The sequence below is a fragment of the Lepeophtheirus salmonis genome, chromosome 3 (assembly GCF_016086655.4).
Source record: "Lepeophtheirus salmonis chromosome 3, UVic_Lsal_1.4, whole genome shotgun sequence".
NCBI classification, from domain to species: domain Eukaryota; kingdom Metazoa; phylum Arthropoda; class Copepoda; order Siphonostomatoida; family Caligidae; genus Lepeophtheirus; species Lepeophtheirus salmonis.
Genome location: NC_052133.2, coordinates 5234232 through 5254445, shown reverse-complemented (window position 1 = coordinate 5254445; position 20214 = coordinate 5234232). Strand labels below are relative to the sequence as shown.

Genomic DNA, 20214 nt, shown 5'->3' with positions numbered 1-20214 from the left:
TGATTTTTGGGTTGTGGGAAAATGAATAATTGCTATAAATCCATTTAAAATAGCATAAGTACGGAATTTTTTTTTGTAATCATACGGAAATAAATATATATTTATTTTATTGTTCATTTTTAAATCACTGTACAGCCATGATAGGAGAAAATGCTTACTTCAGAGAGAGATCTTAATACCACAACAACATATTTAATAATAAACCAAAAAAGAAAAGAAGATCACACGTAGTAACCGTTTTTCGTTTTCTAACTTTGAAAGGTAGTTTCTTTATTACAAACATGTCAACTCTATAGGTTGCAACATCAACCAAGTCGATTTTTTTAAAATAATTTTCTCCTAAACTAATCATTGTCCTTGAGTCTACTGGGGAAAAATATAGTGGGATCAGTTGATCTTCTAGGTTTGTTGCTCCAAACACCATAACGATTGGCGGAAATTTTGTCTATTTCACTTTTGATACATCAAATTCAATAAAGGCAAGCCATCTGTTGTTTTACTGATTCATTTTTCTATATTGGCAAAAGTTCTTCTCGTCTGAGAAAAAACTAGATCATGAACGTTTTAAAAGAGTGCTTCAACTTGTTCTGCAAACACTTGGAATTGTTCAGCCTCCGTTTCTTTATCCTTTCTGTCCAAAGTTGAGCTCCTCGCATCTTGTATGATTTCTATCGAAACTCATCTCCCACATACTTCCTGATCAGCCTTTCAGAACAGTTGAGATCCCAGACAATGGTGTTCTTCATCGATTTGGATGGGGTATTATCAATGATTTTTTTACAAATTCGCAATGAAATCTGGCAGTCTGACGTCATGTTGTGTTTAGTACGCTTTGCTCTTGATTCATCCTTCCTTCAAGACTGCCCAAACAAAAGGCCTGGTCAGGTATCAGGAGTTTACAATCTCAAACTTATATAGTACGGTGGGACAACTACACTCTGCATTTCTACGATTTTGGAACACGTCTGACTAGCTGCCAAAACAACAAACAATCTTCTACCAGCGCATGCACTCCATGTTCATTGTCAAACAATGACCGCACGCTTTATGAATAATGTAAGACTGAAGAGTTCCTAACCTCGCATGATAAAAAAGAAGGATTTATGAGTGGATACCAAATATCAGCGCATTACGTCGTTATCATAAAATTTGTCAGTTGTCGATTCCTTCGTCTAGATTGATACATCATTGGTATTTCATAATTTATTCTTTTTGATGTATACACGAACTAGTAAGTAATTCTATACTTATGCTCTATTACAAAATAGGACAGAAATACAATTTCTTGACCATCCTTCCTCGTATATATACATACAATAATTGGCCACCTTATTATTTCAATGAAGAAATGTAGTCTATCATATATAAATAAAAATATAAAACTACGCTTTTAATAAAATATTACTCAGCAATATTATAATACAGTATCGAATAAAATACTTTTAATATTATAAAATATATATAATTGATTTGAAGAATTGCAGAGAAATAATATGACAATTATAATCTGGGAGTACTTAGAGATACACAGCAGTTGGTATTATTGAATTATTTGGCTAACTACAAGATGATTTCAGGCCTTTTTTCTGTTTATTTTTTCGGGAAAGGTTGTGTGATACAATCAAAGTAACGACGTGAAATACTTGGAATATATAAAATGCATCATTTTTATACTAGATATTAAATCTTACCTTTTTACTAAATATTTCTATAATTTTTCTAACTTGATCAAAAAATTGAATTATGTACAAGTATACATAATACTCAAAAGCGACAATTTTTAAGTCTATCAGAGAGGAGGAAAAAAACTAGACTCCTTGGTATAATATTAATGTCCACTCTTTCCCTTAAGTCCTTTAATTTCAATGAAACATGAGGATTGTTCCCTTATAGTAGTTCGTAATCAATCAGCGCCGCCTTGTGGTAAAATAATAAAACTCTTTGAGTGAAAATATTATTTCGTATAAATGTATGTTACTCACATAGAGGGCGCTTTAAAAAAGTATTATCTGAATGGGCCATTTTTTAAAGCAGCTAGTTTAAAGAAAAAACTACATACTGCTGTAACACCTTGCGATTAATATATATATTTTTAATTTACTCATTCCCTATTACTAATGACACGTTGTTACTTTTATTGTGTTCTGCAATTCTTCCTTAAAAAACTAAAAGAAGGCTTAATGATTGTATCAACTCCTTCCAACCATGAAATTAATATTCAATTATAATTATTGGCAATTTTTGACAAGCAATAAAATACATTATTCTTATTCAAAGAATCAACGTTCAGAGGACTGATTAGAAGCAAGAAAACAGATACATAGACGGATTACAACAAAATACTATGTAATTTCTACATTGTAAGGTAACACTGTGATAATAGGTCACGCATAGGGATGTAAATATTGTCTATATCCTCGTGAGTGTAAATCAAAAATATAACTATATGTGGGCAACTTTGATATACTACATATTTGCTGACAGAGATCACTATAAAGAATATAGTGGTCCGACTCGATGATACGTTTGAATTTTCATAAAAAGATAAGTCTATATTTCTAAACCAAACTATGTCTGTTCATTGACGCCTCATACCTCGGAGTAATGCTGGGAACTATCGCTAGTAATTAATAAGAGCACTAATGTCTTGCAGGTTACCAGTATTTACTATTTTAATGTATACACTCGAGGACTTCGACAATTTTCACATCCCAACTTATTTATATAAATCTTGAGCATTTTTAGCTGACCATCTTTTTTGGAATAGGTAATCTGATGAATGAATACTGTTGTTATTATTATCTAACTCCTGAGTATTGAACTTATTTTCCTACAACGTTCAATTTGATTAAAAATCCGTTTGTGTGGGTTCATTGAAGACTGGAGTAACCTTGAAGAGTTATGATTGTACGTCCTTGTTGGACACAGAGGCTTGGTTTATTTCCTTGCCACTGCTGCTTAAGGCTGATCTAACGTCATGACAGCTAAGCGGCTCATTTCCAAAACATGCTTCAAATTGACAGTGTCACCATGTTGATTTTCGATTTCTTATTTTTTATTATGCCCAAAAAGTACACAATTTTCATCACTATCCCTACTCATTGATATTAAAAGTGCCTGAGAGCCACTTTAAAGAAATAAATATTCCTCATATTTCACTTACTTAATTATATTTCAATGTTTTTATCATCAGAGTTTAAAGTTACTTGTATGTGTTATTTGGAATAAATGAAGGGACTAGCTTAGTAGATTTGCAGTGTCTTCATAATAGTGGTGTATTGTACTTTTTGTAGACTTTTTTTCTTTCTTTTTAATCGAATTCATATTTTGACTGATTAAAGAAGCGCTCATATTTCCCAACAAATTTAGTCATTAAATATATAACTGAGTCAATTGTAATAGATTTATCAATCAGAAAGGAATTAAATGTTATATCTTGTATAATTATATTTTTTGAGGACAAAAAGATGAAACATTGAGCGTGCTTCTGCGGTGCAAATATCCTACAGTATGTCTATTACGTACATATTTAAAATTTAATCCTTAGATAATAAATCAAAATAATTTTTGTATAAAAAAGAAAAGAAACCAAAAAAGAATGTGAAAATCCTGACAATTTGAAGAAGGCTTGGGATATGGGCTGCTTAGCTGTTTTGGCGGTCCATTACTAGGTATGCGCCTATAACATGAGACTTTCGGCTATTGGTCCCTAGGTGTCGCCAGTTAAACATTATAAACCGGTCCAAAAATCTAAATACTTAATTCATTGTTTGTATAGTTTCATTCAACAACGTCCTTTTTTCTCTCGTAAAAATGTCTAATTTTGTTTGGGGATCGAATCGTAACTGGCGATGAAAAGTGGGCCTATTTCAAGGATCGGAACCGGAAAAAATCGTATGTTGACTGTGGCCGCAAGGCCAAACCGACTGCAAGGTCCAATTGCTTCGGAAAGAAGGCAATGCTGTGTGTGTTCTGGGACCAGTGTGGTATCATATAGGTAGTATGACCTTATACAACTCGGTCAAATCGTTAATGGTGATCGCTACCAACAAAAATTGGCCGGTTTTAACCATGTTATATGCCAAAGACGCCCAAAATATGAAGCCAGTCAACACAAGGTAATTATCCTTGATGACAACGCACCACCGCATCGCTCTATATCCACCCGTCAGCTTGTTGAATCGTAAAACTGGGAACCTCTTGCTCATGCAGCTTACTCACCAGACCTGGCACCTTCCGATTATCACTTGTTTGCATCGATGGGCCACGCACTCAATGATTTACGCTTCGATTCTCACGCTGAAGCCCTAAATAATGGATCGGTGGCTTGTTTTGCAGCCAAAGACAAACAATTTTGTTTGGAATTACATCCATAAATTGCCTGAAAGATGGGGCAAATGTGTTCCTAGTGAAGATGCATACTTTGAAAATTAAATTTGTAACTCTTTTTTTCAAAATAAACGCTCAAATATTGAAAAAAAAGCCTCATTTCATAGGTGCATACGTCGTAGATTAAGCAGCTATGAGACAACGGAAAAATAAACTGAATCTCACTCCATTTCTAACACTGAATTACTCCGATATCAATCCTTAATTCTAGTCTGAGTACAACAAGGATTAACATTTATTACTCCCCAACGATTCATCATTGTTAGTATCCATTTTTCATGATCATACATACAATTTATATGTACTGAAATTTTCCATCTTCAAGAATGAAAGAATAACGATAACAGCTTTAGTAAATAAAAAACCCTATTCAGATTGTACCTACAAAAAGTATGACACTCTCATGTGTATTTCAACTCTAGCATCTCCAACTTTTTGACTCTCTTATATACATAACCCTCAAATTATGGTTGTTTAAGATGTCTAAAAAGGCCAATTTTGATCTAAAAGTGGCAATTTTTTTATCTTTAAAGCGTCATATCATATTATCATATCAAAACGATGGCTTCCAATAGAAAATCCCATACAGATTTCAAAAGCATCTTAATCCAAAAAGAAAACTTAATAATTAAATTCTATCACCTTGAGGCTGAAAGAATACCAATAACAGCTTTGTTAGTAAAAGAACACCAGAATGCAAAGTTCCTGCATATAAAACGTATTCCATAGGTGGACGGTTTTATGTAGTCTATGTAGTGTTAAACTATTTAATCCTTTTTTAATTGGAATAATAAAATATAATATGCCAAACAATATTATAGTCAGATCATCTAGGACAAGCATATTTGTGCACTCGAAACCTCGACTTTTAGAGAAGAAAAAAAGGAAAAATTACCGTAAAATTTGGAATCTACATACTTGGACTTGCAAAATAAGAGCTTTCCCTCACCTTTGCTACCTACTCTATCTGTGTACCCATTAGTTCTACAATTTATTTGATCTAGTCCAATCTTAGAACTGTTCCTAATTAGTAGTTAGTACTTGAGTTCTGTCATATAACTGTCGATCGATGGAGTGTATTAATACAAAGAAGAGATATATATATTAGTCACTGAAAGAATATAAAAATAATGATAATAGCTTAAGAAAAAAAGGAAACAACAACACCTATTTAGGTAGCAGCTACAAAAAGCCGCTCTATCTTCCATTATCATAAATTATTTTCATCTATTTCAATGAATTATATGTATAAGAAATTTCCTACGAGACAGACAAAGGGTATCGAACAAGCGGGCCGCCCTCTTCTTATGATTATAATAAATATTTTCTAAAATAAAAAAGAGATTCTAAGTTATCTACGTGGTTCCTACTTCTAAGTGTCGTCGTACAACGGCGCTCTAAAAAAGCATGATACAATATTATATTATATTTGATCGCGTTTGATTTCTGAGACAATGACAAATTATTTAGTAGCTTGTAAATTAAGATGGAGACAGCATACGGACAATTAGATACGTTTGAAGTTAATGAAGAACAGAGACGTTACACCATTATGATAGCATTGGTGAACTGAAAGGGAAAAATAACGAACAGGAAGATTGCTAACACACTTGGATTACAAATAAGACTCACCCAAAGGATCAAGAATAGGTTAGAGGAGGATGAGGAGCACCCTGACTCAATCATCAAGAAGAAGTTGAAGGCAAAGGAGGACAGGATGAATTCCAGGTGCGACAGCTTTATCATGAGGATGAATGCTGTCATTTTGGATGATCTCAGCAGGTCGCTTGCCAGTTTTGATAATGAATTTGGGGTTAACTGGAACACAATGGCAAGATGTATCCAGTAGGATTTATGTTGACGGTCATACAAGCTGCAGTCTTGCAAGCTGCTGTCAGAGAGAACGAGGAAAATAATTCATCTCTAAGGATACATGCCCCCCCAGCTCTCCTGTTTAAAATCCAATTCAATATTTATTCAGGGGATGTGTTGGAATCAAGTACCAATAACCCGCAACACAAAGACCTCCCTAATCAACACCATCAAGGAGGAGTGCAGCAAGATGGACCAGGGAATGGTGAAGGCCGCCATTGCTCGCTTTAGAGGCCAAGTGGAGGCTGTGATGAAGGCTGAGGGTGGCTAAATCGAATGAATTGTAATTATAATATTGTGGCCAGTTTTTGAATTATGATTTTTTCTTTATTTAAAAAAAAGAGTAGTACCCTGCATTACTTCTATTTATATGGCTCCGTTTTTCATGAACACACTCACACGTAGTAACTCAAAACTTAGATGTTCTCTCTTCAAGAAGGAAATAATAAGGGGAAAAAATATATTTTACTTGTTAACAAACAAAAATAACTCGCACACTAAAAAAATGCTTCAGATTTATAATCCTAAATATGTGTACTCCCCTTTTCTTTTCTTTTTTAATAGGATACACTGAGCTTTGGAATTCTAGATACTAGGAATAATTCTACATGTTGCTTAGCTTGTTTTTCTTTCCTTCTCTTCTCTGGAGGAATCGAGTAAAATATCAAATTAATTCTTCTTTCTTTTCATTCAACAAATCCATTCCATTATATTCCCTTCGTGTGGGAACAAAAATTCTAAACGATTATTCCAGGTCTCTAGAATTTCATGAATGAGCTATTGCTACACACACTCGTTTTTAATGAGTTCTTCTCAGATAATGAAAGAGACAAACTTTGTTTTTATTAATATATATTTCATTTTTTAAAAGCTAATATTCAACTGTTTGTTTCTCTGGACACTTTATGCAAGATGTAAATATGAGGACTTGCTTTAAAAAAAGGACAGTTAGTCATTCTATCCTAATCAAATTATCATATAAAATGGGCATTTGTTTTTCAATTTTATTGAGTTATAAGCTAAAATTGCAAGTATTTGACAAAATACAGAAATATTGAAAACTGTCTTTTAAAATTAAAAAAATAGTGTATAATGTTTATTAGATCAAAAGGAGTCTGAATCTTTTATATACACATTTAAAAAAATCATTAAGTAGACCATAAAATAGAACTAAGTTTAACTTAATTTGAGTCTTACTCGATGTAAAATATCTAAATAGAGACCTGCAAAAAAATGTTGTTACAATTAATGTTTCGCTTACCAAAACGTTTTCGGACATTAAATATTATTTTAAGCCAAACTTATTGTAATGACTAAGTTAATATAATACTTTTTTTCAAATATAAAAAAAAAACTTCGAAATTTTTGTTTTCCTTCGTTTGTATTGAGATCAAGAAGAGTTAAAATGATTTAAGATTAAAATGGAATTGTATGAGATCATTCAAAGGTGCTTCTATGGGAAGTGGAGCTGTAAACCACCAAGACACCTATCCAAAAATAAAAAGCGTACTTAGCGATTTAGTTTTTGCCGCTGTCCAGTCACAAATACAATCCCTTAAGTAATTCTTGAACTAAATTTTTGCAGAGGATATCGATGTTTATGGCGTAGAGAAGCTTCTACATCCACTTTGCTTTTTGTAAGGCACCCTGTCTAATGAACTGTCTGAAACCTTTATGTTTTCTCTCACTTAAGTAGATAATCACCAGCATTCTTATAGAATTTGAAGAATTTACAAGAAACTGTGTCTGTATATGACGTATTCTACTGATGTTATTGGAGTGTTATAAGGGCCATCTGATTCTGACGATGATTTATACGGGGGGGGGGGGGTACTGCAAAATCTAAAAATATTGGATTAAAAATTTGCAATGCATAAGTAGTAATAATGAAATTAGTAACTGCAGTGGTTTTGAATAAGAGTGCCATAGTAAAAAAATTAAACTTTTCATGGATTAGGGTTTGTATTGGTTCGATATTATCCTAAAATTGACTAATATCTAGCTCATTGTGTATGCCTTTTTATTGATTGCTTTGGCGTAGACGCGTCGTCAGTCATGACTGGTGATCTCCCAAATAAGTAAATAAGATTTATTTCATTTTTGACCGTTATTTGCATTTTCAGGTAGAAAATGTGTATAAGTGCAATCGTTCAAAAGTGACAGCCCTGATTACACACTCTTTAAGTCTTCAAAACAAGAAAGCTCTGTCTCTTTTTTGTAATTTTTTTAATTAAAGTATTCATTTTATATGCACAAATTACATAAGAAATAAATGAAGGAAGAAGGATCACGTAAAAAGATCACATAAATAAACATTTTAGTTTATAATTATCCCTTTCCCCAAAAAATGCCCTACTTAAACACTATACACATATTACTTATCAAAAACAACTAAACAAAATCCTTCATCATACAGAATTTAGAATATACATACAAGCATACAACTAAAACCAAAATAGGAGCAAATAAGAATAATATAAGAAGCAATCCCCCATTAAATGTACAGTCTCCATAGTAAGACTATTTATTTTTAAAAGCTTTGTAAAATCTTACAATCCACTTTAAAGAGTCTAAATATTTTGCAAACATCGAGGGGTAATACTTAATAACATTGCCTCCATATTTCCATCCAGATCCTGAGGTGTCAGGAAAGAGAAGGCAGCATACCTTTCAAAAGCTGAGATGATAACAGCGTTTATCTCTTCAGTAGCTAAGGTTCATAATTTGTAATTTTGCTGGCAATAAGAGCATTGGAATTTAATAACGCTAATTCCAACGCCTTTGTCTGTCCTGCAGATCCCTTTCGTTTTGAATGGCCCAACAAAACCAGTGCTTTTGTGAATTTTGATTCTTGGTCCTCTAGTCTCTTTACATTTAAGGAAATAAATACTTTTAGAATTTAAACACTGGGACAATCTACGAAAGCGTGTATGGAGGAATTAAAAGTTTTTCCACAGTCTTTACATGGAGCATTATAAAAAATCAGGGCAGCCGAGATTTGAAACTGCACAGTTAGTTTTTTGTCGTCGTAAATATAAAGTAAGGCTCTCTCTATCTTTTATCCCTATGATTTTGGGAGATCTAAATTTTTTATAAAATTTTCACATATCACAGTAACATTACTCTTAAAATCTCTCGAATATAACATTTTCAAATGTCATGGTGTTGGAGAAATATGGTTCTTAGCAGTCCTAAAAAGCGGAAAACAAAATTTACACTTCACAAATATCGAATCAGGGTATTTTGGAAGTTCATGAACAGTCAAAATATACTTTTATATAGCCATACCTTCTAGCAGCTCGGATCCTCTGTATTGTTGAAAAATGTTTCTTTGCTACGTTTTGATGAATTATATATATGGTAGTGTTCGACTCATACGTTGACGTTCCATACCATAAAACACGATTAACAACACCCCATAAAAATGAGATTTTCTCTACTGATCCGTTTGATAAAATAGTACCCATCATCAGAAGCATGTATAGAGGGGTACCTGATACAGTAACTCTCCATTCCAAGAGGGGATTTTTCGTTATGTCAATAAAAATCTTCTTGTATACCTTCGGGGTAATAGAAGATAGTAGAGTTAGTCCACCTCCAATATTTTTTTTTTTTTTTTTGCCTTTTGAGAAAAGGGAGGTACTTTAAATAAAAAAGGGTCTTCAGCCACAAATTTTCTTCATTAATTCCCTTCTCAGCTGAAAGAGGCAGAGAATGTGCTTTATATAAAACCTGGGGAACTATTTCAGCACCATACAATTCAACTCTTGTTAGGAAATTGTATTTCCTTAATTCTCTTACTTTTTATATACCAAATTACACAGTGTTGTCCAATTTGTGTAAGTTTCAGCGTGTCTTTACCATTCTATGTCTAAAATTTAAACCCTATTTTTGACATTATAATCTAAAAGTGTAGTCGAAGAGTGTGGCTTCTAAATCCCAGCTGGGAGAAAACAGTTTTACTTTTATTAATTATGAAGCCAGACTTGTGGGAATATTTTTCAAACGACTTTAGAATGACTTCAATTCTTCTAACTAACTGACGTTCAGTGTTTGTTTCTACAAATAATGTGACATCATCTGCATAGGTGTCAAGTAAATGTTTAGAATTGCCTAAGGAAATTGCAAAGACTTTAGTAGAGATATACTAAATTCTTCAATTGCAGAAATAAATAACAAAGGTGCTGCTAGACATCCTTACCTGCAGATCCTTTTGAGAAGAATAGGCTCACTTACACAACCATTGATGACGATTGTAGATGATCTATTATATAGAAAGGCTCGTATATGATTGAAAAACGCTTACTTGTCTCTTAGGTTTATTATACAGGGTAAATTTAACGGCTAATTATGGTACTTGTATAAGAAATATAAAGATGATTTTTTATCCATTTAAAAACCACATTGAATGTAAAACGATTATTTATAATACAAGCCTTCGTTCTCAATCACGATCTCTACACGGCGCCTGAATACCTTGCATACCCTCCCTACCTCTTGCAGATCCAGGTCCTTTATTGTATTGACGATGGAAGCCTTCAAGGCTGCAATTGAGGCAGGATTATTCTTGATTCCTAATAACTCTTGGACAACCTTGGCCTCTTGCTGGAATGCATATGGCTTCCCATCAGTTACCTCATTCATCCATGGGATGACCACGTCCTTGTAGACCTCCTTGGTCACCTTTTGGCCCTTTTGGAAGAAGTGTGGGGCATAACTTGTCCTTCCGTGCTGATGCCCACCAGGTCCATAACAGAATCCGGACTTTGTTTTCATGACTGGTTGGACCTCATCATGGTCCAAACGGATCCATCTATCGTTTCTATGGTTATGGTTGGCGTCAATGTTGAAGATTTTTTTGTCCAAAAAAACCGCAAGTAATAAGAATTTTACTTTTGACGATTCTGTCAATATAATTCTGCTCTGTTAGCAGATGCTTTGAGGCTCTGCTTCTCAACAAGTAACCCAGGTCAATCCTGATGGTATTTTAAATGGTCCCTTTGCTCACGTTACGGTCCTTGTCCAGCTTAGCAATTGACGTGTCTGGATAAGTGTCAATTGATCGTTTCAAGCCAGCTATTAACCGTTTACTCCGGATTTTATCAGATATTGTTGAATGAGCTTCACATTTTGCCTACGCAGTCTCTGCAATTAACATAGGGGTTAAAATAAGGGGATTGGGGAGGGTACAAGTTCTCAAAATTATCTTTTGTAATATTTTTAGACAAAAAAAAAAAAAAAAAATGATCAAATATCCTTATTGTAATGCTTAATATTTTTTTTTATATATTTGAAATTTTATTTCGTTAAATTTATTCCCAAATATACTAACGAATAAACAATGTACATTTATTGACTTTGTGCTTCTTTATACAAAACTGCAGATATTTTTCAATAATTCTTTAACATACTAATATCAATGGATATATTTGTATTTATGTATAAATGGCTGCAAATATAGAAATATTATATCATTCTATTTCCCGAGAATGACGTCAGAACTGAAGTTTTCATAAATATCATTATTCAAAAGCAGTTTTTGTAGGCGTAGAAAATATTTCGACTTTCTATCCCTTTCTTGTCTTCTTTTAACAAGTCCGCATTATGTATTTTACTCCTCTGCGACACTTCTTCACTTTTGAATTATTTTTTTATGGTTACAATCATATTCCATATATTATATATTTACAATGGAGTGCTTCTTAAATTATTATTTGTTTTCTTCAAATTGTGGGAGGATATTATGGTCTAAAAATGTTTCTTTCAATAAAAAAAATGAAGATAAATTTAATCAAAATGATTATTCCGATAAAAACATTTAATTTTCACTCTCAAAAACTTTTTTAAAAAACAGTTTTTACACTATCTATATGAAAAAAGCGAGGCTTGTCTGTCTGTTTGTCTTCAAAAGCCACATTTTAAGTGTTTGATAAATATTTTAGAGCTGAGTGGCTGTTTGATCTAAGAAATAACAATGTGGCAACGAGTGTGAATAGAGCATTCAACATTAAAAAAACGGAAGAAGGAAAGATATGTTGATGTCAATGATAGGAGGATATAATTAGAGGTTGGAAATAAATGTTCTTCTTCGGCTGAACTTCAAAAGAATGTATTTCCACTTTATGCTTTGAGCTACAAAGAAATTGAAGGGTTTCAAGAAAGAGAAATTATAGCAAGAAGGAATCAATAAGTTCATAAAATCATTATATATCCTTTGGATAAAATACATAAGTGCTTAAGAGTATATAAATCTGTTGATAGGGTAATGGATGCACAAATGATCAAATTCACAATTAACCAAGTTTTTCAACTTGTGGATAAAATTACTTTTAGTGATAAAAAAGGAAAAACGGCTAGTACTATCAATTTTTTTGTTTATGCTTTAAATAAATCATCATGGTGTTAACATCTACCTTTGAAAAAATAGCTCACACTTACATTTGGTGTATTTGTGAAAAAAAAGCATAATCTTTATATATAATACCGTTTGTGTGTGTTTATCTTTTATGGGTGCCCAAGCTTTTGACCCTAGGAGGCTAAAACTTTGCATGGGTGTCTCTTTCGAACCTTCTCAGACTAAAACGGGGGTGCCAAACTTGGGTGTGGAGGGGTCCTCATGTAAAGGGGCTTATTCTATACTCAAAACAAAACCAAAAATGTGGCTCCAGGAGACTATTTAAGGGGTTGAATTATAATTTAAAAAGTGACTGGAGTCTAAAAAACAACCAAATAAGGACAATATCTAAATTGATTCAAAATCAAAAAAGTTATGAGCAAAAAAAGAAAACGGTGAAACATCAGTTTAGGGTTTTTTTTTTCAATTGCAAAAAAAATGACTTCCAATGAAATATTGGATTTTTAGATAGAATATAGTTTTTATTAATTTGTCTAGAGATTTGTTTGCATATAAATTTGACAAAAAAAATTGATTTAGTACTAAAGTATCTGTAATTTTCTGACTAATTTTTCAATTATTTTCTCTTTTTTTTTTTCATCAAACGTAATTTTTAAGAAGAAGTGTCAGAAAAAGATGCATTTTGGAAATACAATTATAACACTAATATTTACATCAATATTATATTTAGACTTTCTGGAACATTGTTTTAGGTCATTTTTGCAATATTTGCAAAAATGACGTAGATCAAGAGTTATTTTTTCGACAACACTATCCTCCTTACCTTTTTTGGTTCCGCAAGAAATATTTTTTTTTTTTGTAGGTTTGTGTTCCTCTTTACCATATTATTACATAAACCAAACAAATTGATCTCCAAAATAAAAAAAATGAAAAATCCGATTAAAAGGTAGAAGCCATGAATATGTTGAATATTATCCGGTTGATAGGATAGAAGTACGTTATATTGAGATTACATTATTATATTTCAGTATTGGTGCCTGTATATTTTATCCTATACTCAGTATACTATTACTCTCAAATGCAAACAAACTACTTAGAATAAATGCTTATATTTAAGATAAAAACGTGGGATTACAAAAAAGTAAGAAACATAAACTAGAATCCAGATTATGTACCCTAAAACATCTAGCAAGTAATTAAAGGACGCCCAATTATGATAAAACTCTATTAAGATATTTTTTTGCATAAATAATTTTTTATTTCTTTAACTATTAAGAGCAAAACTCCCTGAGATTCATGAAAACTATTTGTCTACTGCTTCGAGAAGAGTTCTAGGGAAGAAAAACTATTAAAAATATGGTTTTCATTACTTCACAACAATTCAAAAACAGTTTGCATGTTTCCTACCACATATCTTTGCTTATTGCAAGATCTGGTAAAGCTTACACGATTGGGCAGTAAGAAAGATTATGCACAGAGTTGAACATAAGTAACTTGGCCAAATTAAGAAGTATGTCTCACTAATAACTCAGTTCAAGGAAGAATAGATTAAATTGCTGAAAACATAGAAGATAAATTGTGCATCATTCTTGCTGCAACATAATTTGGCTTGCAGTTAGAGGAGTCCATTTTACTAGGAAATGAAAATGTGCTTCTTGCTTATGTTTGTTTTTATCAAAGATAAAAAGTTGGATCAAGCAATGATATTTGTAAGAAATCTTATAATTAATATTCAATGAAAGTCGGTATTTGATATCATTGATATTTTTTTCCTGAAGAAAAACAACCCTCTTGCTAACATTTTTGCAGTGCAATAGATGGTGCACAATCCATAGTAGGTCGTCATTGTTGCTTCCTCAGTTTCCTGAAAAGCTGTACCTGGTGTACTTGCAGTGCTTTGTGCAATCCACTGGCAGCATCATGTAGAATAAAAACCTTAGTGGTCAACTTCAAAAAACAATTCAAACTGTTATCACAACAGTAAATAAGATCCAGGCACATTCCCTCAATACAAGCATTGGCATGGATGATGATGAACAGTTTTAATATTCATCCCTAGACATATAAGTTATATGGCTATCAAAGGAAACTTCCTGGATCTTTTGTATTCTTTTTTCGACTCTAAAACTGGGCTTTGTGATGATCTAAAAAAAACATGAGGGGTGACATTGCTTATTGTGAGATATATTCGCAAAATTCAATGAAATTAATTAGCAACTGCAAGGAAATTATACCAATCATTTCTAAGTTAGATCAGTTATCTCTGCCTTCCAATCTAAGTGTAAGTTATTGAAAGGATATTGAGCCCGGCATGAATTTTACCACTTTCCAATCCGAAAGAGAGAACAACATATCAGATTATCACCTTCAAGTGTACTGTGCTCTCCTAGAAAGTTGCAAAGATACATGTCTGAACTTTTTTTCAGGATTTTCATAGCTAATAGTACCAGACTGGGTTGTCAATCCATTTTTAGAAGTCAGCAGTGAGGAAACAAGAGAGGTAGAGCAAGAATGATTTTTATTCAAGAACGATGTGTACATTGTATAAGTTTTCCTGCACGGCATACTTTCTCTTTCTATCTTGAAATTGGAGACAATGACAATGGATAGTAGAAATTCAATTATTACAACCTTTTAATAATAAGGAAATAACTTCACAAAGCGAAGAATATATTATCGGATTCGGAGGAAAGGGATCTCGACTTTTTCAAGATATTCGGACAGTTTGGACTTTGGGGGATCGTAAATGTAAATGGAAGGTCACATTATGTGGAAGAGGTTATCCGTGGACTGAGGGATGAGGTCGGAGGAGATTATATCTAATTAAGTAAAGCATTACCACTTTTATTGTATCTACCATGAACAATTACAATATAATTACAGGATGAATGTAATTGGTATTATAAAGAGAACTTCTATGTCATCAAATTCAAGAACTCATGCAACGGAAAATTAATGTAAACATATATAAATAGAAATATTCAGTACAAACTCTAATGATTCTCTAATCCTACGTAAAAACTTATTCAATCAATTATGATCGATTGAGTGGATATACCTCTCCGCCTATTCCAATGTTTTATTCATCGTTTCAAAGTTATATCATTATTTTTAAAAGGCTGCAATAATTGATTTTAGACTATCCGCTGTCGTTGTCTCCAATTTTGAGAAAGAAAGAGAAATTATGTCGTGTGAGCAAACTTATACAATGAACCCAAAAATTACATTGAGCGAAGCACAAGTTCAATACTAAAAAATTTGGCTACAAAAAATATATATATTTGACCTTTATCCAGTATTATGAAATAAGGTTAAAGTATATTTTATTGCTCTTCCATAATCTTAATTTTTACTTTACTTTTTTGCAAAATTAGTCAGAGCACTTTTTTCCAAATTTCTTCGACAATTTCCATAAGGCATTTATTTACAGCATCAACATAAATTTTTTCATACATATATTTTGGTATGTTATTTGTAGTTTATAACAAAAAAAATTGTTTCTCAAATTCATAATAATACATTTCATATAATATTCATCCGCTATATCAACGTTTATAATACATTGTAGAATACCCTAATACCCTAACGCTCACCCATACCAAAGGGGTTCAAGATTAAGAAAATTGAATTGACCATTGTCAATGTGATTTCTGCTCCCATCTCGGCCCGAGCCACACCGGGTAACCCTTTGCCAGTAATATATATATATTTAAATATAACTATAATATTTTCCCTAGACTAGTGTTCCTTTAAATATAGAAGGTTTTCCTCTATATTTAAAGTAGCAGAAGTCCATTTTCTGTACTTAAAATCATATAAGAGTCAGTTTATGTCAACAAGGATATTAATTCAGTAACAAAATAAATATCGCCTCAGACTTCTCCTAGCGCTTTACAAAAATCTAATTCCCAGCTTTTGTAGAGGCCAAGGAGAAGGCAGGAGTGAGGCATATCGTACTTGTGAATAAATTATTTGCGTTGTATAAAATTAAAATTATGAAAATGAATTGAAAAAGTGGCTTATGTATATTAGTAATTAAAGTATAATTTGTTAAAATATAAGCTCAAAAGCTGAATTGTAATTAGTTAAATTTTATAAAATAATGTTAAAACATTTTTTGGAAATATTCATTGCACGTCCCTCACTACTGAAACACATGATAGCGACTGACTGTATTCTTAAATAATAATAATAAAAACATCCAATCACCCCTCTAAAATAAAACCACGCCTTCTACAGCTGGATTGCCATACATGTATTAGATAAATGATGTTACTACATCCTATATCTACATATTCATATTATAATATCAGGTACTGTTCCAGAGTTCTTGACATTGCGTAGAGTTATTTGTCGTTAGAATGTGAATTTTTACCTAAAATTTATAGGAATGTTATAAAAATAGTTAGTTCATCACTCAATAAACAACTGGTAAAGAAGATTTCCTCTCTACTTCGAATAATGAGAGAGTTGATGTAATGATTAATAAAACGCAAAATATAGTTTGTAAATTACGGATAGTACAGGAAAACAACCTCGATGGAATTTTACATATTGCTAATCTGGATGCAAATGTTTTATTGAGAATTTAAACTCTTTTTTTTTGGTCCATTCTCCCATTGATGTTATTTCTAAATTATTTATGTTAAATACTCTTGATTGTGCCATGTTTTATACTAGTCTTTTTTATTTTCGTTTGTCTACATGTTTTAAGGAATTATTTTTTGAGTATATTGTAATATATTATAATAAGATTGTAAATGTTTAAATGCATGCCATAAAGGCCAATAAAAAAAAATAAAGACATAAACTTCTCTTTTTTTCTTCTATAATATGTGACGCTGGGTTTTAGTTAGAGAGGCTCATTACTACTTTATTATTTCTTAAATTAAACTAGCGACGTAGTTCTAGTAATATTAAGCGTACGAATGAATAATCTACCAACAAACTAATATATATATGTATTTGTATTTTTTTTATAACTAATACACATGCACAAACATGGAGCCATAATAAAAAATTATAAAAATAGTAGTGATTAAAATAACTGCATTAAAGTTTGTCCCCTTGACTAAATATTTATTGAGCTCAATTTAGTATGCATATCACATATTTATGAGAGGCACATTGTTGGTGTGACTTTATGCACCTACATAAGGAATGGTTTTGTCATAGCTAACTCATGTGGGAGTGACTGTTTGTAAAGGGTCATTTTGATTTTTGTAGAGAAAAAACACAGTTTAGTAGTTTGAAAAAGAAAAACGGTTGTTGCGTGTGATCTTTCTTCTTTTTTGGATCATTATTTAATAGTTTGTCCTGGTGTTAGTTTCTCCGTCTAAAGTAAGCATTCTTGTCTATCTTTTGTGTAAACTATTTAAAAAGTTCATAATAAAATAAATATATAGGAAATTATAATATTTTCCATTACCTATATATATTTTAAATTAAGTATGTCATCCACTTTATAGCATTAATTCATTTTATACTCCCCAAATCATATAACAGGCAGCTGATAAATGGCACTTGAGAGCTAAAGTTGATTTCATAAGACTATGTGATATGCAAGAGTTATAAATTGATGTAGTTTATCCAAATAAAGTAATTAAAACCGGATTTATTCCGAAAAAATAACATTTTTAAGATCTTTTGTAAAATTAGGTATGTTGCCAATTAAATTTTGTGTCTTTTTGTTCAAAAATATCCTTCTGGTATCTCCTGATGAAAAGTTATTCAAAAAGAAACAAAAAAATGAAAAAAATTACAGTGTATTGAAATACCGAAGTTCAGTGTATGGGCATTGAGTATGTCACCTATCCCATATGAATTGATAGAAACTGTGTCAAACAAAGAATTAAATGTGTACTATCATTATGAAACAAAAATAAAACTTTTATAATTCATAAAGCTTGTTTAATCCCTTTTTGAAAAAAATGAAATTATGTTACCGCAACTTTTATTAGTTATAGCCATTTGGATTTTTATAGAATATGTGTGTCCTGCATCCTTTCTATTCTATGTTAATTTTTCTATTTTTGGAGAATTGGATGCAAAATTTAATTTGTAGTATAGAAAGGGTAGCTTTGCTTGAGTTTCTAGCCTATTGCCTTAGACTTAAGGTCCCTGAATGGGGCCACTTTTGTTTAGTAAGAAATATGACATTAAAAGTGTATAAAAACTTAACTATAGTACTATGGAATGCAGTTTGTTTAAAAATACACAGCCCTACACGACCTGTGAGTCCTTTGGGCTAAAAGCACATAATAAATATAAATATATTAAAAGGAAGGTTGGACTATCAACTTTTCCTAGATATACCACCTTCTCATTACGCCCCTTTTGTCTTGTTTGTTCCTAGGAAAGTATATATACTTTATGTTTTTAGACTTCAAAGACCCTTCCTAGGTCGGATGAAGTAAATTAAATAGTATAATGTTTACTTATACTTATTCAGTCTTACTCCATCTGAACAATTAAAGGAACACACAAAAAAAGTAATAGGCTATTGTCTTCTGGAATATTTTTAGGAGGTGGAAAATGTCCTTCACTCATTTCTTTCCGAATATAATTAATTTTATATTACATTTTACAATATTAAAAAAAAAATGTATGTGTTTTGATACTTCAATGTTATTCAAACTTTGATAACTGTCCTTGAATATATGTAGTTTAAATATTTAAGAACATTTTAGATTAAAAAAAAAAAAGAAGACACTAACAAAGCCGATTTTAAGAAGAAAGAGTTTGATATTGTCAACGATAGATTTAATCATAAAGTATTAATTTTGCAATTCTAAATTAGTTATTTATTTTTTAAACTTTGTTATTGATTAATACCATTTTTATTTTATCTTAAATCAATTTTTAATTTTTAAGTCTTGCTTTTTTCTTAAGAAAATAATTTGTTTCCTATTTTTAAAGCAGTTTTTTTATTCACACAAAACCGAACATTTCATAGATTTAATAAATGGGATGTTCAAAGAGAATATGTCCGGAGGAAAAAGGACGGTTCGTCAGTCTAATTTAACAAACTAACAAGTTCCGACAATAAATCAATAGTATTAACAACAAGTCTTCAAACATGACAAACCAAAGTGTTTTTTATCCTTTCATGTCCTTCAATTAGTAATTAATTACTTACCCAATAATGCAATTAATGATACAGAGGGATTTACTTCATTTTAATTTAATATTCCCTTACCTGAAGGTAGGTTAGATTATGAGCTTGTCGCTCTGTTATTCGAGTAATTTTGACAGCTTTACTCTTTCAGTCCAACCACAAATATTTCACGTTTATTTCGTACTTATTCAGTCTAAAGAGCCACGTTGTTCAATAAATAATGTTGTGAAATAATAATACATTTAAAGGCGTTGCAAAGGCATGAAATACTAAAGTAATGATACCCCTACTTGCCTACAGTCTGTCACAATCGCTATATCCCGCTTTTTTTCTTTTTTATTTATTATATACATTGGAAGTAAAATATTGCAAAATGTGTTGGGGGTCACTCTGTATTTAGGATTTTGTTATCGAATATCTGGATAATAAAAAAGAATCCACTGATCAGATTTCAAGAGGATATGAATCATTTTCCTTTCTT

The 20214-nt window shown here is 31.6% G+C and overlaps 1 protein-coding gene across 3 annotated transcripts in view; it reads right to left on the bottom strand.

The window, feature by feature from the left end:
- Nucleotides 1-20004, bottom strand: part of LOC121114334 (adenylate cyclase type 4) — an 87791-nt gene extending 67787 nt beyond the window's left edge. For 2 of the 3 annotated variants that reach the window (XM_071886909.1, XM_040708268.2), the window contains exon 1: nt 19815-19955. The gene's annotated coding sequence lies outside the window, so the exon portion shown is untranslated. Of the gene's footprint in view, nt 1-19814 lie in introns of all 3 variants that reach the window. The other variant, XM_040708269.2, reaches the window with a different exon arrangement.
- Nucleotides 20005-20214: the final 210 nt, after the last annotated feature.